Genomic DNA, 11,347 nt, shown 5'->3' with positions numbered 1-11,347 from the left:
CCAGGAGGGCCAGCCCTGTCCTGGGGGCATCAGGCACAGCACGGCCCGTGGGCAAGGGAGGGGATTGTCCCCTCTGCTCTGGGCTGGGGCAGCCTCACCTCGAGTGCTGGGGGCAGTTTTGGTGCCACAATGTAAAAAGGACATTAAACTGTTAGAGAGTGTCCAAAGGAGAGCCATGGAGATGGTGAAGGCCCTTGAGGGGAAGACGTGTGAGGAGCAGCTGAGGGCACTTGGTCTGTCCAGCCTGGAGGAGGCTGAGGGGAGCCCTCATTGCAGTTACAGCTTCCTTGGGAGGGGAAGAGGAGGGGCAGGCACTGATCTCCCTCTCTGTGGTGACCAGTGACAGGACCCGAGGCAATGGCATGAAGCTGTGTCAGAGGAGGTTTAGGTTGGATATTAGGAAAAGGTTCCTCACCCAGAGGCAGGTTGGGCACTGGAAGAGGCTTCCCAGGAAAGTGGTAACAGCACCAAACCTGACAGAGTTAAGAAGTATTTGGACTGTGTGCTCAGGCACATGACTCCTGGCGATGGTGCTGTGCAGGACCAGGATTTAGACTCCATGATCCTGGGGATCCCACCCAACTCAGCTTGTCCCGTCATTCTGTGATTCTGTAATTCAAGATGTGACCACCCTTAAAAACTAGGCATGGAAATTACACCTGGCTTTATGTCAAAACTTTTTACTGCTGTTGGTGAAGTTGGTTTCTCAATATCCTTTGAAAGACATAAATCAGATTTTATAGGAAACTCAGAAAAAGAATTGCAGTAAAACATAGAATAACTTTCTATATGTTACTGCCAATTTTATCATGACTGTTTGCCAGAGACTTCTCTCTGTGTCACTGCCATCAGTTTACTTTTCACTCTCTGCCCAAATGTACATATTATTATTTAGGTGTGATAAAGAGGGAGGGTGAATTTATCAGATAAATTCAATACCACAGGCTTCATCTAAGAGACAGAAAACACAATTTAATGGACAAAGAGAGGTTCAAATTATCAAGCCATTATATTCTTATAATTTTACTATTTTTTTCCTAGATATTTCTTTCTGAACCAAAACTACAGTCAAGTTGATAAATTAAGAAAAATAAGGAGCGAATGAAAGTTCTCTACACTAAATGGGTAAAGATGCCATATTTTTATATGCAATGATTGAAATTACAGAATATTCTTCTACATGCCATGCACAGAGAAAGTTGGACTTCACAAAAACATGTCAAAGTTGCTATCATACCTGAGTTTACAGTTTTGTCTCAGAAAAAAAAATTGTCAGTGAAAATCAAATTCCGATTTTAAAATACTAGTAGTATTTACTAGAAGTAGTAAAAATTTAGGCAATAAATTCAAGTTTATCTAACTGGAAACAGAGTCTGCTTATTAGAAATGAAAGAAAAAGATACATGTGCAGGGAGAGGTGTTCAGGTCCTCTGAAATAAGTGCTCTTGTGTGAGAGGAGGCACACAGCCACCTTTCTTGACACATATCCTGTCCCCCATTGTCTGTTAAAAAAACAAAAATAAAATTTAAAAAACCCCAATTGATCATAAAAATGGCACAGTTTAAGTGCATGTGAAAGGCTGCTTGTACCTCATGTCAACTTCCCCCCAGCCTCTAAACACCCCCTGCAAGTCAGCATCTGATGTGTGAACCTTTTTCAGCCTTGACATGCTGGGTATATCAGAGACAGTTTGATGTATTTGCAATAAAAAGGGAACTGCAGCAAGCTTGGAACCAGTGAAATTTACTGTTGTGAAAATGATGGCATTTTGATCCTGTGCAAGCCTCTAGCCTCTGCCCCAGTCATCCAGAATAGCAGAAAAACAGTTGCTGTATAAAGTTTATTGAGGCTTTGGAAAGCATCTGTAACTTCTGGGCACTGTAGTTCCAGTCAGTCTACTCTTTGTGAGCACCCCCAGTGACTCAACAGTAAACTACAGTAAGCCTAAAATACAGGCTAGCCAGGAGTTTGGAATGCTGTTGGCCACATACTTCTTCTATACTAAGAAAGAAAAGCAAAATCTTTTAGAAGAAGAGTACAGATTTTGTTATAGGTTCTCCCATATAAATATACAGTCATTAAAAAGGTACAAACATTGCAGAAATCTCTCTCTGTAAGAGCATGCATGGGTAACAAATTCTATCTGATAACAACAAAATCAGAGGACAAGAGGTCCTCATAGCCTAATCTACAAATCTCCCTATTTTAAACCCAGGACTTTACTATGTTTGTTTTCAAACCAGGTATCTACAGTTTGTTAAGTCTTGAATCCTCCTTCACCACTCCCATGAGAAGACTGCTATTAATCAAAGATTAAGATTTTACAAAAAGAAAAAAAACAACAGATTTGAGGCCACTGATTAAGGCCAGATGCTGTGAGTTTTAATCCAGCTGAGCAGCACCTTAGGCCACTGCCAACAGGAATACATGATGGAAATTCAGTTCAGGGTCTTTAGGTACGACTCCTAAATTTTAAGCCTGAAGTCTAGAGAAGGAACAAAGAAATATGAAGAAATAATTTAATATAAATGTTTAACTGATGGTTTAGTGTCTACTGCATTTTATGCCTTTGGAAAAATGGGGAAAATGGCCAGAAAATGTTCTTTGCTTACAAGAAATTTTACCATTATTTTATCCATGACCAGTAAATTGTTTCAAATACCTGTCCAACAAAGCTGGTCTGGATTCTGAATGTGTTTTCTATTTTAACTGTGTCTTGTGCACTTGCCATGTGAATGCTTTTTTTTCAGTGTTATATTCAGGTGCAAAATGAGCAGAACAAATAATGCCTCCTTGATTGCCCAAGAAACAGAAGTGCAATATCCACAAATACTTCCAAAGGATTGTTTTGTACTTGTAGGCTATTACATAAGCCTACAAGTACAAGAGATTCTAAGGTTCTGCTTAATTTCTAATTTTAAGTCATCCGTATGCACTGCAGCAAAAAAAACAGCTGAAGATCATTAAACATCTAGTTAATGCAAATCAGAATTGAAAGAGAAATGTCAAAACTAGAATAGGTTTAAGATATATTTGGGACATGCTGAATCTCAAGTGTCAACCTAGGCCATGCATAAGCTATACCCAAAACAAAACAAAATTAACAAAGTATTTTTTTGTTCAAGTAAAAAAAAAAAAAGTATGACCACTATTAGCACTCAATTGATTTGTATATATTGAGCATCATTTAAAAATTGTTCCAGATAATGAGCTGGGAGCAAAAAATTGGAGATCTCTCAACTGACATCAGTGTAAAGTAGCAGTGGCTTTTCAAAAAGGGAAAAAGAAATACCTATATTTAAAAAGATTCAATAGAGTTTCAAATGAGTGCAGTGTCATGAAATCCAGCTGAGACCTGTTTTAGATCCCGCTGTAGCTGATGCTTAAGGGCTAATAGTCAAACTATTCTGGCTGCTAAGCAATGGCTGTTGTACCATCAGAACTACAGCTACTTCTATATTTCTACAGTGTGCATAGGATTCAAGGAGAAACATGGAGAGAGATACTGGTTTATTCAAATATTTGCACGAGTTACAGAACCACAGCAGGGGTTTTTCTGGCCATATTAAATGGCATTTTTCCTTTTATTATACATGCTAAAGACACATAGAGGGAGGTAAAAAGCAGCGTAGAAACTTATGTCAATTGGAAGAGCCTCATCTCTTACTGTAAAAAAAAAAAAAAAAGACTTTTATCTTGGTGATAAGAGGTTTGCTGGGAAATGTAGAACAAGACTGTTTCATGAGAATGTATTTATTTCAATATACTCCTTTTTTCTTTCTTAGATGTAGTTATGGAGTATTTAAATGCAGCAGGTGAGAACATGGCTGACCTCCAGGACCTGAATGGTTTGGGGTGTAGGTATTTCTTTAGTAAGGAGGAGTTGGACTTTGAAGAACAGGCTTTTCTGTGTGAACAGAACAGTTGGTTTCAGTACTGAATAATTTCATGTTCAATCCACCTATTTTAGAAGATTTATGCCTAAAAAGGGAAGGTCTTGGCCAGAAGAGGGTGCAAAATTACCTAGCAAGCTGAGACATGTTTTTGTGTATTTTAAAGACAACATTATGGTGCACAAAAACATTGAGGAAAAGTAAAAGTTGCAGTATGCTTGCAGAAAGCTCTCCCTTAGCTGAGAGGAGCTTTCTGTGCAACTATACTTTTTGTATTACAAAAAACATCAGGACCCAATGTGAGAACACCAAAAACTGTGCTCACAGTAAAAAACCTCTCATTGCTAAAAAAGTTGTCAAGAAGATAGGCAATATTTATACAGCCTTCTGTGTGCAACATAGGCTATTTCTGACTGATACAGGAATGACATGGAATACATGTCTGAGCCTCTTCAGGTAGATTTTAATCTATAAAAAAAACCACATTTGTATAAGTAGATCTCTCAACATCCTGTGATATTTTGTTATAATGTTGTCATATCTCCAAAGTGACAGCATGATAACTTTCTTCACACTGAGAATATATCTGACAGTACCCTGTGACGGCATCACATAACTAAAAACAAATATTTTAGAACAAAAGATGATATTTGGCATATGTCAAAATGGCAGCCTGCTCCTCAGAGGGTGAACACTAGGGAAACCTACAGGAGTGTCTCCATCATGTAAGAATGACTATGTATTTGGAAAAATGCCAAATTATTTTCAAGAATATTGAAAATTATTTGGCACTTTTGAAAATTAATTTTCAAACAATTAATTTTATTATTGATTAATTAATTTCTCAGATTCACTGCATCATTCAAATAAATTTAAGTTACTCACCGAACAAAAGTGCTAACGATATTTTGACCCGAAACTCTCCAGAGAGGATGTTGTTTTGAGTTTGACATTCAGACTTTGAAAGCCAGCCTCTTTCGATGGGCTACCTCTACCTTCCCTTCATGTGAGAAGGCATTTCAGAGAGAATTGCTTTCAGGGTAGCACCAGTTCCTAATTAATTAGCTAGGGAGAAAGAAAAGACAGACTGTTAATACAATGTAGTGGTTTAGCCCCAGCCACCAGCCAAGCCCCATGCAGGCACTTGCTCCTCACCAGCAGGACTAGGGAGAGACTTGGAAGGGCAAAGGATGGAAAATTCATTGGTTGAGATAAAGCCAGTTTGATAGGAAAAGCAAAAGCAACACACAAAAGCAAAGCGGAACAAGGCATTAATTCCCAGCTTTGCATGGGCAGGGAGGTTCAGCCCCATCCAGGAGGGCAGAGCCCCATCATTTGTAATGATTAGTTGGGAAGAAAAACACCGTCACTCCCTTCCTCCCTCCACTTTATGTACAGATGATGTTATGTGGTGTGGAATATCCCTCTGGTCAGCTGGGGTCATTTCACCTGTCCTGTCTGGGTCTCCTCCCACCCTCCCAAGCACCCCCACATTCATTGCCAGCATGGCAGTATGGAAAGCAGAAAAGGCCTTGGCTCTGTGCAAGCCCTGCTCAGCAATAACAAAAATATCTCTTTACTATCCAACCTGTGCTCAGCACAAACCTAAAACACAGCCCCCTACCAGCCACTGCAGAGAAAAGTAACTGTCTTCCAGGAAAACCAGCAGAATCTTTTTTTCCAAGATATCACTATAACTCCAAAGGTATATTTTATATAATACACCATTTCATTATAGGAAAAACGAACCTACAGTAACATATATTTTCCCCTCTTTCTCGTGCTTTTAGGGTTTTCCTGTGGTACAAAAAACCATGAGTGATAACTTCAAAGTTGCGTTACAGCAGTGATGCAAAGACAAGTAGATATTAAGGAGATTGTAGCTGAGATGTTGTTTATCATACAGTATTTACAGGGAAGATCTTAGGTGGCTACAGCTGAAGCAGAATAAAGCAGTGTAAGCCCTAACTATATGTATGTCCAAGTAAGCTATCATAGTCTAAGATCAATAAAATACTTTTGGGTTTCTCAGAAAGGTACCAGCAATCATGAACTGCAGGAAACATTAGCAGTGAATTGTAAATTCACATAAGGTAAGGGCAAGCATTTCACAAAGCAGACTCTGGAGGGTTGGTATTAAGGTAACCAAAGATCCTTCCTGATTTCCAGGCAAAAATGTAGTACAGCAATTTTACTGGTTTTTACTGTTTTTGCGATTTTTTACTGTTTTTTATCTAGCAGGTGAAAGATTAAAAGCAGCTCTGTACCCAGAAAAGAAAAATACTTGCAGAAGAAATGTATGAAGGAAAGTGTGCTTGAATTTTTAATTCTTCTTGGTACCTTTTTGGTATTTTTTTTGTTTTATTCTCCTGTAGTGGAAGACTGCTGATGAGACTGCTTGTATTTTTGTCCCCATTAGACCCTAAGGTAAAAATGTTGTCATTTAAATATACCTCAGCTTTAACCAGTGGCCAGCAAAAAAAAAAAGGTCCAGTTGCTCTGAAGTGTTCTAGCAGCATTGTTGTTTTACTTAAAAACTCAAAATTATACTTTCTTAAAACAAGCACTTAGAAACCCTCTAGAAAGGATGTTAATCTCCTGTTCTAGGTTACATCTATTTCTTTTGATATTTAAGTATATGAAGGAGTAGGAAATAAGAAGACTTGCAGAAGTGAGTAGTTTCTGATGCTAAAAGTACATAATGCAAAGATGTGTTAATCTGTACTGAAGCCTCCAAAGAGATTAAATCCTGCCACAATGTCTGCTCTGAAACAGAACCCTACAGGGAATGAACAGGCAAGTGGCACTTAATCAGTGGCTTACTGTACATAGGTAGATGTGAATCCAGCATGCTGTTGTTTTTCCCAAGTATATTTTTCTTGGATATGGGGAAGAGGATTTGTAATCACACATCCTTGTATGTGATTTCCTATCAAACTGATCCCACAGAGCAGATGCCTATCACTATCCCCAGCCTGTGGATTTAGCTCCAAATCTTAAAAGTCATCTGAGTAAATAAAGTAACAGGAAGGAATCCAGAGGGGTTTATATGCAGTGTGTCTCTTTTGAAGTAATATATCATGTAAAATTTCTCTCAACAGGAGTCACATTGTTGCTAAATCCTCCCTCATCGGTTTTAAGTTTGACTCTCAGCTTCTTGAAAAGCCACTGTCTATGTGGTGGTGCTTTTTCATCAGAGAGTCAGTCTTCCCACAGAATCTGAGCCTTGCAACTAGAGATTGTTAGGACTGATAACAGTGAAGCACTGCCAAGCCTTTTCTCAGCTCAGTGTATTAGATCTGTCTGATCCTGAGAAGTTGTGTTACCTGCACACTTCTTTCCCTCTTTTTTTGGTCAGGTATTTCATATCCAAGACAGACTAAGCTGATGTTACTGCTCTCAGGCCCTTCCAAGGTACCACTAGTACCCTGTCTCTCTCTGTCTGCTTGTTGTACATCACAGCCTTGGAGAAGTGAGCTCTGCTTTTCCATTGGCTCCATTTCCCCAGGGATTCTTGCTTTTGGAAAACAGCCTGTGCTTGGAAGGGCTCCAGGCTTGCTTGCTTGCCCCACTGAGAGCTGCCCCTTTTGATCTTTACCTGTCTGGGAGGTAAGCACAGGGCACGCATCAAAGTGCATTTCATGCATCACTGCCCAAGAAGCACAGTGGAGAAACTCTTGGAAGGCAAAAAGTTTTTGTCATAGATATGTGTTCTACTTGGGAAAATATGCCATGGTACTACACACCTCTTATTTTCCTTTTGTGCGCAGTTGGTACTGATATTCATTCTGCAAGTTCTCACTCTTCAGGAAACAGGATCTGCTTGTGTTGCTTCTGCTACTCTCTGTGGCTCTGTGGATATTCTTCGCCAGACTGCAAGGAATGTTCTTTCAAGCTGAAATACTTTCTTCAAACAGAAGAAGAATCCATGGGCCTGCTCCTGGCTACACACATACATTGTGTTAATATTTGTGAGCATTGGCCCTGAAACAGAATCAGAAGAGTAACATAAAATAAAGAAAATTATATAATTTTTTTTAAATCCTGCTCCTGCTTGTAAGCTCTCTGAATCCTTGAATATGTATTGTTATCTTGTATTTCATATTTCTCGAGTCCCATACTATTGTTATTATATTCTTAAAGTCCATACCTTCTAGCTGGCTTTCAACCTTGCAGCTCTTCTTTGCAGCACAGTTCTCCTTGGCTTCACAGGGGCTCCTCCAGAGCTCTCAGCCCATCCCTTTTATCCCAGTTATCTTTACGAGCTACAGCTGCTGCCCACCTAAGGACTTCACATCTGCCACTCATTTAGACTAACTGGGACCCACTTATCTAATACATAGGACTCTCACTACATTTCCCCCTTTTTTCTATTACTAACTGATATATTCAAATATAATATGAATATTCAAGTACAATATATGCATTTCCTTACAATACATGTTTTATCCCAAGACTCAAAGGCCTCGTACAACACACAAGTACAGTACACACATTCCCCCATGACTCAAAGGCCATGTACAACACACAGCTTCTTAACTCAAAGGCCGTATTTCTCGCAGCTCCTGGCTGCCACAGCTCCTTGATTCAATAGCTATGTTCTTCTCTACAGCTCTCAGGCTGCTACACCTATCTTCCACAGCTCTTCAGGCTGCTACAACTCTCAGGCTGCATGCTTCCATCACACCAGGGTCACCAATTGTTGTTATCTTGTTGTAGTTCATATTTCTCCAGTCCCATATTATTGTTATTATTTTCTTAAAGTCCATACCTTCTAGCTGGTTTTCTACCACGCAGTTCTTCTCTGCAGCGCAGTTCTTCTTGCCTTCACAGGGGCTCCTCCAGGGCTCTCAGCCCACCCCTTTTATCCCAGCTACCTTCACGAGCCACAGCTGCTGCCCAGCTAAGGACTTCACATCTGCAGCTCATTTAGAATAGCTAGGACCCACTTATCCAATACATAGGACTCACTACAAATATGTTTTGGAGATGAAACAACAAATAACGTTCCAATTTTTGAGTCATTTGACTCATGGTGAGGTAGGGAATAGACTAGAATAGACTAGTTCTGTTATGTTCTATATGATAAATTATGACCCAGGTCTGAGGGCCCTATCCAGGAGAGAAGCTGTCTGCAGTGCATGCCCCAGGCCCACCCAGAAGACAGAGTCAGAGAAGGGCACAACTACAACATTGCTAAAGCAGAGACTGAATGCTCTGGGGAAATGAACAAGTATTTTTCATCTCAGAAAGTTTTGCAACCATCTAATTCTGAACCACCTCCTGCTCCACACGGAGGGCTTGATCTTTGAGCCAAGATCTTCAGTCTCCCAGTGTCAGAAATGAGAGAGTTTGCCACCCTGTGGAGGCCCAGCTAAACTGGATAAACATAGAGGACTCTCATAAAACCTGCAAGTATCCATGTACTTTTTGCAAATGTGTTTAAGTGGACAGCTGATCTCAAGAAAATCCATAGCTCTCACCCCCATCAGAAAGTACATGCCTCCTTCAAAAACAGCAAAGAGCCAATGCCCAGGCTGACAAAATTGCCCATTCTGTCCTTTCTCCAGCATAGGGCTGGACAGAAAGGATTTCCTCAAAATGTAGTGGTAGGGAAAGGAGGAGGGAGCAAGAATCAAATAAAATAATATAAAAAAGAATAACTGAGTTGGAAGGGACCTACAATGATCATCGAGTCCAACTGCCTAACTATATTGGGGCTGACCAATAGTTAAAGCATATTATTAAGGGTGTTGTCCAAAAGCCTCTTCAGCACTGACCAGCTCAGGACATTGACAACCTCTCTTGGGAGCATATTCCAGGGTTTGATCACCCTCTGGGTAAAGAAATGCTTCCTCATGTCAGGAAACCTCTGCTGCTGATGGATGCAGCTTTGAGCCATTCCAATGCTCTCTGGCTCCGAAACCAAGGAAGAAATCATCACCTTCCTCTCTCCTTGCCCTTCTCAGAAAGCTGTACAGACCAGCGAGGTTGCCCCTCTGCCTCCTTCTCTCCAAACAAGAAAACCTCAGTGCCCTGAGCTGCTCCTCACAGGACACCCTGCCAGCCCCTTCCACAGCTTTGCTGCCTTCCTCTGGATTCATTCCGGGACCTTCACATCCTTTTGAAATTGTAGGGCCTAGAAGCACACACAACACTCAGGGTGAGGCCACCCCAACACCAAGTGCAGCAGGATAATCCCTTCTCTGAAGTGGCTGGTGAAGCTGTCCTTGATCCATGCCAGGACATGGTTTGCCCCCTGGGCTGCCCGGGCACACACGGATGATTCTGCTGAGCCTCCTGACAGCCAGCACCCCCAGACCCTTCCTGCAGGGCTGCTCTCCTGGAGCGGCTACTCCTCACCCCATTTAGACTTGTGCTCAGAAATTTGGGAAAATGTTATCCCAAGGTGACTAGCAGGGGCAACTGAAACTTCAGGTCAATCTGAGCATTAGTTTTCCCCTTGGATAGCTAATTAATGATAATGAACCGCAACAAAAGTTCAGATCCTCTTGGCACTTTAGATGCAATGAGATTTTAAGTTCAAGATGTTATATATGTTATTATCACACAGAAACATAGAATTAGCATCTTAGATAATAAAAGTAAAATAATCACCTTAACAAGAAAATAATATGACAAACAATAATAATTCTTACTTCCATCTCTTTATATATTGTAGGATATTTAGGTCTTTCAGATGATGGACTTGCTAAAACAATTCTGCATCTGACATTGAAAAAGTTTTCTAGATTGATAGTAGAAATTATTTACTCCAGTTACCACTCTTTTAAGACTGTCTGAGCCTACCTTAATGAAGGAAGATGCTAAGAAGACACTATGTTACTGAATCTAAATAAGGCTTCTTTGCCATCTGTTTTTGGATTCAACAATTTGCTGCAAAAGTGAGTTATTTACTGGAGCAATGGTCACACTTTGTGTAGCTGTAGTGCCTTCAAAAAGCGGCTTTCTTTTGACGCAGGCAATAGAGATGCATTGCAGAAAAAACTGATGTTTGAAGCAAAGGGAAAGTGATGTGTCTAAATGTAGATGTACACCAAATGAACCACTGGAACATCAAGGAATAAATCTCTGTTCAAAATCAGAGGCTTTCCACGTATTCATTCTAAGTTAACAGTTCTGGTGCCTGACTGGAGGCAGTGTTTATTCATGTTTCCCAAGTTACAGGAGTTGCCAATCAGGAGACCATTAAACACTGAGGAAATAATTTACTGGGGAATCCACAAAGCAAAATGACCAGTAGCTCGAATGAGAAGGCTTCCCTTTGGTATTCATTCATACACAGTTCATTTAGCAACCCCTGCAAAATGTCATGCTTTATAGGTGGTTTTCTGCTTTTGTTATTGAAATACTGAAAGGTTATCATTTCAAGGTCCTCCCCAGCACTTTTCAAATCGTTTCCTGTCATTACTTCTTCACTTATGTAATATAC

At 40.3% G+C, this 11,347-nt stretch overlaps 1 long non-coding RNA gene across 2 annotated transcripts; it reads right to left on the bottom strand.

The window, feature by feature from the left end:
* Positions 1-3,263: 3,263 nt before the first annotated feature.
* Positions 3,264-8,727, bottom strand: LOC132079365 (uncharacterized). 2 transcript variants are annotated; one of them, XR_009419392.1, is made up of 4 exons: positions 8,666-8,727; positions 7,641-7,878; positions 4,780-4,959; positions 3,264-3,667 (listed from the first exon to the last, which is right to left on the bottom strand). It is a non-coding gene; the product is annotated as an uncharacterized LOC132079365 (long non-coding RNA). The 2 variants fall into 2 exon arrangements; XR_009419393.1 differs by having other exon boundaries at positions 7,641-7,838.
* Between the last annotated feature and the right edge of the window lie 2,620 nt (positions 8,728-11,347).

Source organism: Ammospiza nelsoni, chromosome 1 (assembly GCF_027579445.1).
Source record: "Ammospiza nelsoni isolate bAmmNel1 chromosome 1, bAmmNel1.pri, whole genome shotgun sequence".
NCBI lineage: Eukaryota > Metazoa > Chordata > Aves > Passeriformes > Passerellidae > Ammospiza > Ammospiza nelsoni.
Note: the sequence above shows the minus strand (reverse complement) of the source record. Positions and strands in the feature narration are given on the sequence as shown.